The 16,976-nt window shown below is 46.4% G+C and overlaps 1 protein-coding gene and 1 pseudogene across 1 annotated transcript in view; both read right to left on the reverse strand.

The window, feature by feature from the left end:
* The window catches only part of TMPRSS9 (transmembrane serine protease 9), a 485,595-nt gene that overhangs the window by 64,523 nt on the left and 404,096 nt on the right, over window positions 1–16,976 (reverse strand). The gene's annotated exons all lie outside the window — the stretch shown is intronic.
* LOC138461679 (U6 spliceosomal RNA) lies at window positions 12,593–12,659 on the reverse strand (annotated as a pseudogene).

The raw sequence follows: 16,976 nt of genomic DNA on the forward strand, positions 1-16,976 counted from the left end.
GTGCAGTGGGACATGAGTGGGACATGAGTGGGGGCCTGCTGGCAGGTGCCCTGCACTGCTGGGGGGTGGTGCTGCAAGGGGACATGAGTGGTACATTAGTGGGGGCCTGCTGGCAGGTGCCCTGCACTGCTGGGGGGTGGGTGTGCAAGGGGACATGAGTGGGGGCCTGCTGGCAGGTGCCCTGAACTGCTGGGGGGTGCGAGTGCAAGGGGACATGGGTGGGACATGAGTGGGGGCCTGCTGGCAGGTGCCCCACACTGCTGGAGGGTGGGGGAGATGAGTGTGTGCCTGCTGGCAGGTGCCCTGCACTGCTGTGTGGTGGGGGTGCAAGGGGGTAATGCGTTGGTGAGCACTAGTGCAAGGTGACATGTGGCCTGGCTGGGGGGGCATGCCCATGGTGGATGGGCTGCCTGCGGGACATGACCTGGGGTGCAGGGTAGTCCCCTGTGGTGTGGTCTGCCTGCAGGGGCCGTGGAGGGTGTAGACGGAACACCTGGGAGGACCCACACTGCCAATTCACGTGTAGGACTCCCCTGCACCCCAAAATACACGTACCCCACTCGCACAGGGCCTATCGCGTGTGAAACTTCCCCGCACCCCAGAAATACACGTACCCTGCTGGAATCGCATGTGGGACTTGCCGCGCACCCCTGTAATACACGTACTCTGCTGTAATCGCGTGTTGGATTTCCCCGCACCCACAAATACAGGTACCCTGCTGAAATTGCGTGTGTGACTTCCCACCCACCCCTGTAATACACGTGCCCTGCTGAAATCGTGTGTCAAACTTCCCCGCACCCCAGAAATGCACGTACCCTGCTGCAATCGCGTGGGGGACTTCCCGCACACACCAGTGAGACACCTACCCTGCTGAAATTGCGTGTAAAAGTTCCCCGCACCCCAGAAATATACGTACCCTGCTGAAATCGCGTGTGTAACTTCCCGCGCACCCCAGTAATACAGGTACCCTGCTGGAATCACGTGTAAAAGTTCCCCGCACCCCAGAAATACACGTACCCTGCTGTAATCGTGTGTGGAACTTCCCACGCACCCCAGTAATACTGGTACCCTGCTGTAATCGCGTATAAAAATTCCCCGCACCCCAGTAATACATGTACCCTGCTGGAATCGCATGTGGAACTTCCCGTGCACCCCTGTAATACACGTACCCTGCTGTAATCGCGTGTTGAACTTCCCCGCACCCTAGAAATACAGGTACCCTGCTGAAATCGCGTGTGTAACTTCCAGCGCACCCCTGTAATACACGTGCCTTGCTGAAATCGCGTGTAAAAGTTCCCTGCAACCCAGTAATACACGTACCCTGCTGGAATCACGTGTGGAACTTCCCGAGCACCCCTGTAATACACGTACCCTGCTGTAATCGCGTGTTGAACTTCCCTACACCCCAGAAATACACGTACCCTGCTGAAATCGCGTGTGGAACTTCATGCGCACCCCAGTAATACAAATTCCCTGCTCACCGTTTGCTGTTTGGCAGCCCTGTATACTGGTCCAGGGTTAGCGCAGCCCTTTGCGATGAATTGTGAATTTTGATGGCTTTTCCTTGCGCAAGGGCGTTCTTGGGGGCCTAACTGGCGCAGCACCACTCTGCGCCACGGCTGGTTTTGGAGGTTGAAATCCATGAATACGCTGTGCGCGGATATCGATTTTAGCACACGCGGCTGGCGCAGACATTCGCACGCGCACACTGTGCGCCAGCCGCGTGCGCCACTTTTGTGCGAAATTCTATGAATTACCCTGACAGTATTCATCTTCTTCTGAAGATGAGAGTCCTATAATTCCCAAATAACGAATGGCACACTGTCACTGCACAAGTCCTTCCCACGAAACTATCCAAAGAACATGCTATGAAATGTCATCCAAACAGCATAAGGTTTGTACCTTGAGAGTTCAGGAATTAAATATGACATCCTCCGATTGTTATGATTATGTCTTAGGTAAATGGCCAAACCCCAACGTTAAGTCACACCCCTTATACACATCAGTCCCTAACTCTGAAAACTCTCAGTTCAGAAAACTAACTATCAAAGATCTAAAACCACTATGGACTTCAGGATAGATAAGGCCTGTGGTACTGAGACCAGGAAGAAGGGCCCATATTTAGTAAGGATTAAAGGTGCCATTGACCAGAATGTGCGGTCTAGTTGTTATAGAGCAAGACACCGGAGCGGGACATTTAAACACAGGAATGAGTTCCAGCTGAGGAGAGACGCAGCTGGAGTTGCTGAGGCAGCAGCAGCACTTAATGGGATTGTTGCAGAAGGAAGAGCACCAGCTGAGCCCCACACGAGAAGTGAAGACGTGCAACACTGCAGAGTGCGCACAGCAGGAATCGGTGTTGGGAAGAGAAGCCCAGCTGAAAGGGAGATGTGCTCCCAACCCGAGGTGTGGCGCTTCGATGTGCGGGAGGACAAACTGAGCTGACAGAGCTCCAGAGAAGAGCAGTGCAGACCGCTAAAGTTGCGCAGGAGCTGGCAACAGAGAGAGCAGGGCGCAGGAGGTCCACCGCAGCAGCTGACAGTGAAGCGGAGAGGCCAAAGAAGACCAGTGATTTGGCCTGAATTTAAAGGTGACCCTGGGGTGCTCTGAGTAGGACATTTGAGAGTAAATAATAACTTTGAATATCAAACAAAAAGAGGTGACAAGGGCGCAATTCCCCTTTTATGGGACACGAACTTGGGGAAAACTGTAACCCGCATTTCTGTTTTGGTGCCTAGAACCTCCTTGTGGCCTAGGTTAGGCAGTCACTACCTTATCCTAACCCTGGGGTGGTATCATGAGGGAGGATCACATGGGAGGAGATTTTCTGGAACTAACATCCAAACTCTCTTTTGCTACCAATTGATGTATTCATATTTCAATTAATCTTTGCCATTTAAGTGAAATATTTTAAGTGTAGCTGGATATTGCTGGCTATCATGTAATCTGGATTTTTGGAGAATTTGCCCAATAATCTCAGTACACATCTCTTATGTTAAGTGATAGCAGCTGTATCTCAGGTTTAATTATGTATTTGAATGTGTGAAATTGCATGCCAGTCTTTGCTTCTAGCAAATGGAATAACAAAACTCAATTATTCTGTTGACTGAAACTGACAAAAGTTCTTTGGGCGTTTTTCTTATTTTGGTACTTTCCATGCCGGGTCATAGGGGACTCCTTGTATTTCAGGTTGTAATTCAGTTGAATCCCTTTTCAAAATCAGTGTTTTATCTAAAACATCTACAATGGATATAGTACTGTCTGTATTTTTTCCAAATATTTTGAAACACCAAAGATGCCACTATATTTTCGGCTCATTCTTGCTGTCTGTGAACTTTCTGAATTGCTGATGCCTATGCATTTATGTTTTATTCCTTATTATCCAATTGGAACTTTGTTTCAGATATCAGAAACTTCATTAGCGCTTGCTGAACATGAATTTTCTTCACTTTGGCATCCAATATTAAAAGATTCAGTCAAGTTACTTAATTTAGTATTCATAGAGGTTACTGGCCATTAATTTCTAATAACTAATGACCGGATTTATTGTAATATCCCCATCAAATATTCTCACATTCACAGCGGAGCTTCTGGAGCTTTTTGTTGACTTTTCTTTAATTCAAGCCTGATTCCATTTTCCACCCTAATGTTTCGGATCTAGAGCAGGTTCTTTGATTAGGGTACCTTCTGGCGTACTATAACTTTAGATTCTTACATACGTTTGTCTTTTCTTTTATTGAGTCACTTTTTAACAGTAACTACTTGGGGATCTTGGGGTTGGTCTTTATTAAGGTACTGAGGGTATTAGTAGTGTTCTCCTTACTGGCAGAATCTTGAACTTTCACTTGGATAGTTTCTTCTTGAGCTCTCATCCATAGTACCAAATGATATTGATCCATAGCTTCTAAATTCATCACGAGTTTGACCTCCTTCCCCCCTACATTATGGTGCCATAAAGGCCCTTTTAAGTGAGGTTTCCAGTAGCTATGCCATCATTCTGTTGGGTTCAGTGTGTTCTATTTGGTTCTTCCATGCTTTAGTTCTATGTTTTTGGAATCGTTAAAACTGTTGTGCCAGAGGTATCTGCAGGGCTAAGCATTTCACTACTTGATCTTCAAGACTTAATGATTTCTGATGTTATGTCAGCCAAAATAAGTTCTTTGCAGGTAAAAAACTCAACATCTGTCTCATATGTTTCTCCTACTTCCCTACCTATGAGCTCTTGTTCATATGTGTATTCTTCTTCAGAATCCTGCTCCTGTTCTTGTGGCTGTATCACTGAGCCTGTTTGTTCTGAATATTTTATACCTTCTCGTAAGTAGCTAGGCCTTCGACCAACTTATATAATATCTCAAAACCCTAAATATAAATTGAATCCTGAGTCCTGAGTCAGATTGTGCTAATAAGGAACAGAGTTTTGATGCCTTTGACATATGAAACATATGATAATAGAGGGCTGTTTTCCCTCTTTTGAAATATCATAACTGAATCTTAGGCTTCATCTCTTATCTGCCTAAGTAATTCGATCTGTTATACTGCATGTTTGACTGTAAGGTTTTTAGAGTTTATGTGGGCTTGCTCAAAGTGGTTATACTGACAGGTGTGGCAGCTGGATCTACCCACCTCTGACTGGTATTTGTCCTTCAGAATGTGCTTTCTGGGCCACCTCTTAAAAAAGACCACCCAGGAAATGTTGCCTAAATGACTGTACCAAAACAGGAAGGGGCTCGAAAGATGGAAGTTGTAGGCCTATGTGGGAGAGCAGGTAAGTGTGTGGAGGGGGAGGGGCAGGATTGGGGGTTAGAGGGACATAGAGATAGAGAAGGGTAAGCAATACATACTTTACTTCGAGCTAATCCGCATGGGCTTCCTGGATTGATTCAACTCGGACCTAACCTCAAAGAAGGAAGAACTACATGTATTTGAAAAATGTGTTATATTGTATTTCGCATATATGTTATGGACTCTCCATCTGCATGCTAGCTGTATCTCCTTACTGGAATGTGTATTGAAAGGGCATTCTAGAAGGTTGTGCGGTTTCCAGAGGAGAGGGAGAGCAGGAGGAAGAGATATATACATATTGAGATGAGATGGAGAGGCAGCCCCTGGGGGCCTGTACCCACTAGACTTCAGCAATGATTATTCCACAACACTGGTGATCAGGGAGTTGATTCAAGGCATGCTGGAGATCATTGCAGCCATTCAGAATGTGAGATGGATTGACATGGGAAGGAGGAAAGATATACAGCTCTACATAGTCAAAGACTCTACTAGACCTGTTGGGCGTCAAAGCCAATAGTGGCACTGACTTCTGATGGGTGCTGCCTAGGTGCGGAGAGATTGGCAGCCCGCCTGTCCGTGCAGGAACCAGGTAGTGAGTTCAGAGTCATGTGAGCAGGCCAGAGGGTAGCACTGCCATGTGCCTGGGAAGCCATGTACCTGCTGTCACCCAAAAGGGGGAGTAGCATAACTAATCACCAAGCGCCTGCTGGGGAAGACCTGGCAGAGAGTTGGATAACTAATCTCCATGTGCCACACTCCGGTGCTCATCGCGTGCCCACTCCCATTGGATTGAGTAATTAGCGTGCGCAGTGAAGAGGGGAATCCAGCTACACTGAGCTGTGAAGCAGAGTCTGGGAGCCACTGTATCATATCATGAGCCCCGTGACGAGCAGGCACATTCAGAGTTTAACAACAAAAGAGGACGATAGCAGACACTATGGGCCTCATTACGACCCTGGCGGAATGGGTTAATGGGTGCCGGTAATGGAGGCAAACCTGTTAAACCCATTCCTCCTCATTACGAGGTTCCCTTGCGGGACCCGGTAAGGACGCCTGGTAAAACCAGGCATCCTTACCGGGTCCCGCGAGGGGAGCAGGGAGCTAACAACGGGCCGGTCGTAATCGGCCCGTTGTTAGCTCCCTGCACCCATTCCCATTGAGCCCTATCGGGGCTCAAATGGGAATGGGGAAGGTCTGGGCCCGGGTTCCCTGAAGGAGGAATTACTGGGCCCTCCAAACTTGGAATAGCCCGGTAATTCCCCATTCAGGGAACCCAAACCCGGACCCGGTTTTGGTGGCAGCCATGCAGGGCATGGCTACTGCCAAAGTCGTAATGAGGCCCTATGTATTGTATGTGTGTGAAGGTTGGCAACCATCTTTGATTGGTTTTTGCACAACATGAACAATGCTAACTATAAAGCATATGTACAAGATGGCAAGTTGGGGATAATCAAGACTATCATGGTCATTCTTAGGCCCTAAATTAGCAGCGAGAGGAAACACGGTCTCCTAATGTGCTGCCTAGGCTTCCGGGGCAGGAAAATCCAAAAGAGCCTAACGGAACTGACTGTTGTGTGCCTGAATGAGGGCAAGATCCTGATAGTGATGAATCACTCAACGCTTATGAGACCTTACGAAGGAAGAAAGACCTACAATTTGAAATGAAATCCAGCCCCATTTTGGATTGTTACTATTTTGGTATGTGAGCGCAAGTAGAAGGAGAAAGTATTGAGGATTTTACGACATGGATAAGGGAGTTGGCCAAGAATTGCAACTTTGGTGATTCTTACAAGGAGCACATGAGCTACCACTTTATGTTGAATGTTAGGGAACACAAAATAAAAGATGTTCAGGATAAATGTGCCACCAGTTTGGATGATGTAATGGACATTGTGAAGAGAGTTAAACACACAACACAAAATGTATTAAAAAATTGAATTGCAAGGAGTCAAAAAGGGAGTTTGCAGTAGTTAAAGGGGAGGAGAAATTAGAGAAAAAGGGCCAGGCGAGTGGAAGAGTGACCATATGCAGAGGATGGGAATTGAAAGACAGCACCCTCTTGGGGGAGAACAATGGGCAGGAGAAGACTGTCGGGAGGACAGTGAAAGGGGCTTTTGGTGTGGGAGTATCTAACATTTTTCAAATTCTGAAAACTGTCCTGGCCTTGCAGCTGATTTTAGGAGGTGTGGGAATAAGGGGCACTTTGTCCGTTGTTGTGAGAACTAAATGGGAAGTTAAGGAAATGTTTCGATGGGGTACTCTTGGCGAGAGGAGGGTGGAAGATATGTAGGAAGAGTGTGGTGTGAGTTTCTCTGTGAGCTAGGTGGGATCCAAAGCAAGGAAAAGAGAAAACCACACATGGAATTCAGGGTCAATTGGAGGGAAATGTCCATGTTGATTGACTCAGATTCTGACTGCACTATCATTGATTGGGACACATGAAAGGTAAAGTTCAAGGGTGCTGAGGTCAATCTGAACAGTCCAAATATTTGGCAAATGCATATGGGTGAATCTGAGGCGAGGTTAGAATACGAGGGGCACACAACCATTGCTAAGGTGGATGTATCTGGGGTCGGAGGATGTCCCCTGAGTTGGTATGAGCAAAGTGATAAGCAGGTAATTTTGGACCCAAGTGAATCTAGAGAGGTTTCGTTTGTTGAGACAGGTGGTATAGTGTAGGACAGATATGCAAGGGTGATTGGCGAGGAGCTTGGATGCCCCATAGGATATCACAATTGCATTCAATTGAAGGCAGGGGAAAATCCCACAGTGGCCAAAGTGAGGAATGTTAAAATATGCCATCGTAAAGAATTGGTGGAAGGATTCAACAAACTGGAGGACCATGGGAAAATATAACCGTGGAGGCATCAGAATAGGTTCCTCCCATCGTGGTGCCATGCAAGGCTAGTGGTGGACAGATTAGGCTAATTGTGGACTTTAGAGCAGTCAATCGCTGTGTGGTGTTGATAGGTATACTCTGCCTAATATAGGGGAGATGATGAGTGTGGCGGGTGGGGCGAAAGTATTTAGCACATTGGATCCTTCCTCCACCTACCATCAGCTCTGAATACATCCTACCTCAAACGAATATACCAGTTTCATAACACTGGACGTGACATATAGATTCCACAAGGATGCAATTTAGATTAGTATTGGCATCTGCATTCTTCCAGCAGATAATGCATGCCAGGTTTGGGAGAATGAAACAAGTTCTATGCTTTCAGGATGATATATTGATCTCTGGGCCAACAGAGAAAGAGCCTGATCATACATTGGGTGAGGTGTTGAGGATTCTACAGGATGCTGGTTTGATGTTGTGGAAAGAGAAATGCAGGTTCAGGGTGATCTCCATTTAATATGTGGGACACTGGTTGAACAAGGATGATGCATAACCGAAGAAGGATCTGGTTGCTGCCAACCAGATCCTTGAATGCTAAGCCTAGAAGGAGACAAAAGGCTAAGCCTAGAAAGAGACAAAAGACTGACCTTTTTAGGACAGGTAGAATACTATGCTAAATTTGTTGATCATTATACAGACAGGTGCAAGCATATTCACCAGCTGTGCAAAAAAGATGGAGAATTTGCTTGGTCAAGTGAGTGTGATGTGGAGTTTGAGGTTGTTGAGAGGGCAATAGCAAGCGCTCCGGCACTTGCTCACTTAGATACACAAAGCGAAACATGGGTGGCGACAAATACCAGTGAAACCGGGTTAGGTGCTATACTCTTGCAGAAAAAGTGGGGTGTGGAGAGAGGGACAGCATTCGCGTACCACACCTTGAGAGGAGAAGAGCTCAGGTACTTGGTTATAGACAAGGAGCCCTTTTGTCTGGTATGGGCAGTGAGCAAATTCTGTGTGTTTTTGTGGAGGAGATTTGCGATTCACACCATATGGCATTGGCTAAGGGCGCTTGGGGTTGTTGGGAAGAGGCGGTGATAAAAAAAAAAGTGTGTGTGCATATGGGTTGGCACCTCATGCCACAATGTGTTTGGTTCCATTTGAGGCACTGAGGAGAAGAAAGCCACACTGTGTGCCCTCCTTGGTTGGGGCAGGCTTGTTTTGTGGAATGGGATGAAGGGAATCTTAGAGAGATCGTACAAAATAAAACTGAAATGATGAAGGTGAGGTAGTATGTTCAGAAAATGTTACAGAAGGAGTAATATGACTAAAGGGGGTTTGGTTCCAAAAACTAAAAGCAGGTTTTGAGGTCCGCTGGAAGTGGTATCAGCGTTTTAGGATGTGGTAATCACCGATGATGGCAAGGTTTGGAACAAAGGGAGATTGACTGTCAAGTGGCGCCCTCAGGAAGAGCACCTGTCACAACTTTGGGACAGTGTGTGAAACGAGGAGGTGTGTGTGTTATATTGTTTGTTTGTTTATTTATAATGCGCACCAGACCCGAAGGTATCAGGGCCCAGGCACATCGATATTTACGGCTTACAAAGTTGCAGAAATACATAGTTATAATGTGACAGTAAGATTACAATAGTGAACTGGATATGTACGATACATATATACATAGAGAGTTTACACGTTATAAAGTACATAGTTATAAAGTAGCAGATGGATTATACTGGTGAAGAAGAAGGATATGTACAGTATATATATATATATATACATGAAGAGAAGTTGGACAGGAGAGCGGGAGAGGTTAGAAACAGGTGAAGTTTCGGGATCATTCTAGTAATAGCAATTCTGATAGTGGTCGTTTTCTTTGAACCAGTTAACGATGTTGTGTCTAAAGTTGGAATAGGTTTGGTCTTCCCTTAGAGAGTGGGGTAAGGAGTTCCAGAATTGGGCTGCTTTGACCCGGAAGCTGTTGCCTCCACCTTTTGTTAGTTTGAAATTTGGGACTGTCAGACAATTGGCGTAGGGTGCCCTGGTGGGTCGGTATTTCACATACATGTTATAAGCTTTGCATCTGCATGATGGCTGTATCGCCTTACTGGAATGTGTATTCAAAGGGGGTGAGAGAGAGAGAGAGAGAGAGAGAGAGAGAGAAATAGAGAGAGAGAGAGAGAGAGAGAGAGAGAGAATATGAATCGAGAGGCTACCCCTGGGGACTTGTACCCACCAGATTGCTGTATTTGCCTTTAATAAGCATTGCTTTGCAACAGGCCGACTTGTCTTCAGCGATGATAATCCCATAATACTTCGTTGGAAGAAAGAGAACGTTATGGAAGATAACAAAAGATATAATCCATGATGGGATCCCATAACCTTCTGTAAACTGCTGGTAAACTCGACAACATCTAAAACATCCAAGTCAAGTTCTAATTTGGAGGAAGAGGTTCCTAGATTATAAACTATTTCTTGGAACAAGAGGGCCAAGAAGCAAGAAAACCCAGCTGTCTTATCCTGGAAACTGTGGGGCAATGGGGGAAAAAAGCGGCTGTGCTGAGCAGTGATGTAGTTCAAACTGCCCGAAAGCAGGCTGAATAGATAGAAGACTATCTGGGATTGTCAGTCTACTTGAAGACAACTAGAAATATGAACACACATTTTAATGAAGTTGTAGCCTTTGATAAAGAGGCTCAACATCTTTACAGTCATTCACAACTTAAATGCCAACGATGTGGTCTTCCACGTTTGCACCGCACCTGCTTCAATTGTGGATGTGGCAATTCATCTGAAATCACTGGGGCATTTAAGTGGTTCATGGGAGTAAAGATCTTGGCAACTGATGAAACATAATTCTTAAATTAAATAATCTTTGTATTAGGATCGTTTTATATTGATGTCGCTTTGCCAGATCTACGACTATCTTTTAAATATGGAACTTATAGACTGCCTCTTTCTTTGTCCTTCTAGTTAATTAAGAGTCAAATTACAAAAAAATCACAGATCATAAATAAACTCGTCTAACATGAATAGGCCAGGGTAGGAGAGCAGATAAAACAAAAAATAAAATAAAATTCCAACATATGTGTAATTAAGGGATCAACAGAACACACAGGTCGTCAGCATGGTTCACCAATTGTTCACTATTTAGGACAGGAAGGAGTGACAGTGTTGCCTATGGGATTTAGGGGAATTACTCTAGAACTAATAAGCATTGGCAATAGTCAAGGTGCCAGGATAGAGTAACGTAAGGTGAGACAGGGACAATCGAGGGTGGGGGTGCGACCTTCCCTATTATGTGCTAACTCCTCCACACTAACCAAGGTTTGGAACCCTGTTCACTTTTTGATTTCACAGTCTGCTGGTTTTGCACTCAGCCGTTTTTTTGCTTTATACATCAGGTTGCACGTCTTGGAAAATGATGGTGCCAATTGGTATCTCCTAAGCAATCATCGACTACCCTTGATAACGAGTACACGCTCTTGTCTAGTCTTCTTCAGTACTCAATCGCCTTTCGGAGTCTGTCAAGTAGCTCGTGACTCGCTTTTCCCCCTCTCACTGCCTGGCCTCTGCCAGTGCCGATAATATGGTGCACAGTAGGCCTTTGGCTTCTTCTCCGCAGGGTCTGGTCTCTGTAGGGGTCTGTGCTATGGCCCTCAGCAGCCTTTGTGATTTTTATCCTATTTCTCTGAATCTGGTCCTGGCCAGTGTATGTGATATATCCATCAGATGAATATCTGTTTCCTGTCCTCCATCTCTTTTTACATTTACCCTTTGAAAGGGCCCATGGCAATCTTGAAGTCAGGTAGAAGCGTTTGCCTCTGTGTGTGACTCTTCAGTGGAAACCTTGTGCCTTCAGACAGCTGCATTTAAGCCACAGACCAATCTGCCAGTGATCGGGTGAATTGTGCTCGCTGGCTGAAGGATTAGGAGGGGCTTGACCCTGCTTCATTTTGCAAGCAGACCGCAGGATGTCCTCTGTCTATTGTGGCACTGGTCTTCCTTTTTATCAGGTGGCAAAGAAGTGGCCCACTAGGACTGTATCTTGTGTCCAAATTAGTATCTGCGTGGGGTGGCAGTTCAGGGTGCCATGTTTGACCTCACTTCATGTTCTGCCTGTGCAAGTTGAGGTTCAAATGTTATAATCTGGTTTGGGGTGCTGGGGGTTGTCTTTACAGTTTCAAGGTGATACAGCGAAGTCCCAGATTTAGGTTTAAATCTGGAAAGCACAGGGACTGGGTGGCGAATGACCTTCCAATTCCAGTCCTTGAGGAACAGATAGCCCTGCACTACCCCTTGAGTTGTTATAATAGGAGGACCGATGGCACATAGATAGAATGGGGAAGTTGGAGGGGTTTTGGGGAGCCCTCATATTCCACCTCCAGGTAGCATTCACCTTGTTGGTTGGTATCCTCCCAGATTCCAGGGACGTCATTTGGGGGTCGCCAGAGGTCGCAAGAGCGACCACTGCCGATTGGCCAGCGACCTCTGTCAATCTCTTGCGACCTCTGGCCGTCGACCAATCAGAGGAGGAGGGGGCGTGGCCACAGCGTGCTGCGACGCTTCTGTGGTCCGCCATTTTTATTTAGTAGTTGCATGTGTCAACGCGTGCTCGCGGCTCCTGCTACTCTGTGTCCAGTCCATCCAGCACTCCACTGAAGAAGGTGAGTAGTACTACTGGTGGGTGGGTCGAGGCGGGTGTCAGGTGTGTGGGTGCACTGCACCGTTATTGAAAGCCAGCAGCGCAGCCAGGGACCCGGCGGCGACGCCGCAGGCGAGGGCACACGGCCACCGGCACTGCTGACCACGTCGCACATGCGCTGGAGCAGCAATAGGCAGCCAGGCTTCGCTTACCCAGCCTGGATGTTTGTGACGTGGTCAGCGCTGGTGCCGTGCCCTCGCGACCTGCTTTAAACAGCAATGATACTGTCAGAGGCAGAGCAAAGGGCAATTCTGTCCGTGCATGTGTCCAAAAATATGGAACGTTTCACAAATTTGCATGTCATCCTTGCGCAGTCAGGGCCATGCTAATCTTCTAGAGTGGATGGAGTCTCTGCTTTCTGGTGGTTCCGGTTTTAAATGCAATTCGAAATAACTCGTTTTTGTGTTCGCTTTCTGATTCAAATCTACGCACAAAGCAGGAAACCAGTATCGCAAAGGCAGTTTAGGGTGGAACGAGTGCCATTAGTGACGTGAACGTTATAATACAAAAATATCCATGTGGTACTGCACGTCACATATTAATTTACGGGTGTTAAGATGGCATTACAAAGAGCATGGAAACTACTGTAAACATGACCAAGTATGCATAGTACTATGCATGAACAAGTAAGCATAGTACTATGGGAACCTAAAAGCGTGCAAGCGTCATTTAATACCCTAACGTACAACGTTTAAGGGCTTGACACATTACAATGTAAGCATGCTTGTAAAGTAGGCAATACTGCTTAGACACTACGGTCTATATTCCAACATGCCTAAGACGCTTTGCAAGATGTTGGCAGGGGGTAGTTGCCAAGTCACTTGTATTGAGGTGAAAAGCCACTTAAACAATTAGAATTGTCAGGGGCGGCAGTGGTCTTTAGTTATTAAAATAAATGGGACATCCTCTCCTCCCATAGGTGCAGTTGGTATAATGCAGGTGAAACGGATCATGATCCAGGCTGCGTGCAAAGTGGCACCTCCCTTCATAATACCTGGGTCCTGTGGGCCTGAACGCATTACAATATTCCCACCACAAGCCAGAGAAAAGACAGGGTGCCTGTGAGGGTTTGCTTGGGTGGGGGCATGTTCAGTTTGAGGCAGGGCCGTACTGGCTTGTAGGCAGAATCCAAGGCCCCCTGGGGCCAGTGCCACCATCTGCTATAAGTGGGCGGGTGTGCTCAGATCTGGCTGGCTTGCCTGCGGGCTGCAGGCTGCAGCCCGCTCAGCAGCCAGCTCATGCCTCACGACACACAGCGGATACATTCATTAAAGAAAAGTAAAACGAAAGTGTTACCTTTCTTTGATGAATGAATCACGTGGGCGTGCTGACCTGGCAGTGCCCTTGGCCCTGGACCCATCCAGTGACGTTGTAGCGCCAGCGTGGCGCCAGTTGTTGCAAATGCAATGATTGCAACAAAAGGAGCGGCTCCTGGGCCTGGAGCCACTCCTTTTGTTGTGACTCATTGTGGACCGTGCACCATGTCCTGGGTTCCTTTGCTCGTAGTTGCATTACCCATCTCAGCCATTCAATAACTTTATAGTTGCAATTCACTATTCTGGATGCGGGTGAATTAATAAAAGGTGTTTAAGTGTCAACATTAGCTCACTGAAGCGATTTTGTGTGAAAAAAAGAACACACATTAAAAATCACATGTACAACTGTTTACTACATAGGTTCTAAGCCATGATAGTCGCATGATAAAAGGGGTGCACACATACATTTCCCATGCCAAATCACAAAATAACTATGCCACTAAAGGTAATTCTTCATAAAGAGAACATAGACAGAGGACTGACGGAACTGATCTGTTGATGCATTGTTCTCATGAATCCCCATCGGAGCCAACATGGCAGCCGCCAGAAGGATCTCTAGCTTATCATATCTTGCGCTCATCTTCCGCTCGGCTTCTCTCGTTTTTAGTCGATAATTTCCATTTCTAATTTGAAACGCACAGCCTACTGGACAGGCAAGGTGCAAGCATATGCATGTATACCTGCTTTGTCACATTTATTTCTATAGCTTCAAGGCACAGAAATGTAATTACATTGCTCTTGTGTGCATGATTACACAATGAGAGGGTTGGCTGCTGCACATACAGGTGCACTTGAGTGTTCTCCTGCTATGTTTTAGAGAGGTTACTCGTCAACAGCAGTGTGCCTCTTCCATAGCACATCAAGTGACCATTGACTTCATTGTGCCACAATGAATACTTTGTTGTAATGTTTCTATCTTTCCCATCTCCCTGGTATGCTGTTCGGGATGTTTGCATGTATGAGGTAACAAGTGCTCAGAGTATGGGAAGTCCTGTGAGTGCCCTGATTTCACTATTTTGCACCAGACCTGCAGATTAACTTAACTGGTCTACTGTTAAATCTCAGCTACCAGTTTAATGGTATCCACTACAGAATAAATGCTCATTTTGTTATAGCCGATATGATAGCTCAGTGGGTTGAGTGCTCGCTGCTGCAATGTGAGTGTGAACTGCAGGTTGGAATCCCAGCAAGGCCATCTCAGCCTTTCATTCTTCTGAGGTCAATAAATGAGTACCAACACAGGTTGGGTGATATTGTATGAATATTTGTTCTATAAAAAAGAGCTTAAGCATAAGTGCTAAACAATAACATATTGTCATTTGGCCTTAGGCGTCTGCTTGCAGTCACAGTAATTTGACAGTATGGATCTATACACACAGATATCGTAACTATATTTTTCTTAGTGTACTGAGGGATAATGCGTTATGAGGCCACTTCCTGTGAAGTCATGTGGGGGTGTGGTCAAATGACATCACTTCCTGTGGGGCGTGGTCAAATGACACCACTTCCTTTGATATCGAGTGGCGGTGTGATCAAATGACATCACTTCCTGTGGGGCATGGTCAAATGACATCAATTCATGTGATGAGTGGGGCGTGGTCAAATGACATCACTTCCTGTGATGTCACTCTTGGGGGCGTGGCACTGTGATGTCACTTCCGCTACCCCTGGCATTTTGGTGAAATGACGTCCCTGCCAGATTCCATTGCAGTGCCAGAGAAGGGTCAATCAAGGGGACTTCGTAATGTACAGTAAAAAGTATAACTAACAATCAGATGGGTCAGACAGCACAGCACAGCGAGTAGAGCGCTCGCTTTGACACCTGTGCAGAGCCTGAGGACACAGGTTCGAATCCCGGCAGGGCAAAACTCAGAATTTCATTCTTCTAAGGTCGATAAATGAGCACCACACACTGTGGGTAATTAATAAGCAGTACTCAGATGCCTGAGGGTTGTATTAATATAACAATAAGTCTGCATTACTCCATTCTCTGCCAATTCTTCCGACCCTCTGCTGCCCCATTGGCTTCTGTTGAGGTCATGTGACCAACGCAGGAAGCCAGGAAGATACCTCCCAAAAAAAGGAGAGGAGAACACTCAATTTCTGCACCTGTGCAGATTTGAAATAGAGCACTTGGAGGCTTAACCCCCTTAGAGGATCCTAATCCAGTTCCCAAGAGTGCTAAAATGCGTGGTAATCATACATAAATTCCTTACGCATGATGTAACTCCCATTTTAGCACTCCACGTATTGAAATGGTTTAGCGAGTGGAGCAGGTTTAAAGTGTATGGGCCTCATTACAAATCAGGCGGTCCGGAAATGACGGTGGCGGTAAACCCGCCGCCACCGTTGTTTCCGGACCGCCTGATCCCGACTCCTGCAGGCGGGAGGTGATGTTCCCGCCAGGTCTGACCTGGCGGGTTTAACACCACCCACCTGCAGGCGGACGAGGAAACACCGGCAGCATTACGAGATGCTGCCGGTGTTTCCATGATCCCCATTCCTATAGGACTCAATGGGAATGGGGATTAACAACATTCCGCCTACGTGATTCCTGGGAAACCGGGGTTGTAATGGCCCGGTAATTCCGGGAATCACGGAGGCGGAATGGTAATAAGAGTCTGGCGATAAACAGGCGGTTTTATCGCCTGGTTACCTCCGGACTTGTAATGAGGCCCTATGTCTCCATCCACCCTGCTTACAGAACTCAATGTATTCACTCCAGCCTGTGAATGTGATGCTAGCGTAAATGCACCGTATTCTTTTGGAATCCACCGACATTCCCTTTTGTGCAATTTGTGCTTTTTCGGAAAATGATCCCCTTAGTCTTAAGTCTGCTCCTCTCACCAGGTTTTGCTGAAAACAGAGTCATCTCGTGCCAGCATCATCTGGCCATGAAGCCAGCAAACAGTGAGGTTGTTTTTATGTTGATAAGTCATGCCCTGGAAACATATTGGCTTGCCATGTGGCTGGGAGTTCTTATAGCCAAGAGAATCCCTGACCACGCCAAAACGGAAGAGCCCTGCACAAGTATCAAGGTAAAAATATAGAATGGGGAATATTAACCTGTTGTCCTTTGCTTTGCATTCACTCTAATAAATGAAACCTAATAAAAAAAATAATAATGAGCCTCATTCCGGGTTTTGAGGCAACTGAAAAAAAAACTGCAGGCAATAGAATTACCTACAGTTTTGAAGTCCTCCCGAACTAAAGAGTTGCAAACCCATAAGAATGCCATTCCTCCAGCATATGCACAGAGGGTTCCCCTCCAGAAGAAATGCCAAGGAATCCCCTGTGCTATGCTTCCTCCATTCCCAGAACGAGGTACTATGGGAAT

The sequence above is a fragment of the Ambystoma mexicanum genome, chromosome 1p, assembly GCF_040938575.1.
Source record: "Ambystoma mexicanum isolate Mex_15411 chromosome 1p, UKY_AmexF1_1, whole genome shotgun sequence".
Classification (NCBI taxonomy): domain Eukaryota; kingdom Metazoa; phylum Chordata; class Amphibia; order Caudata; family Ambystomatidae; genus Ambystoma; species Ambystoma mexicanum.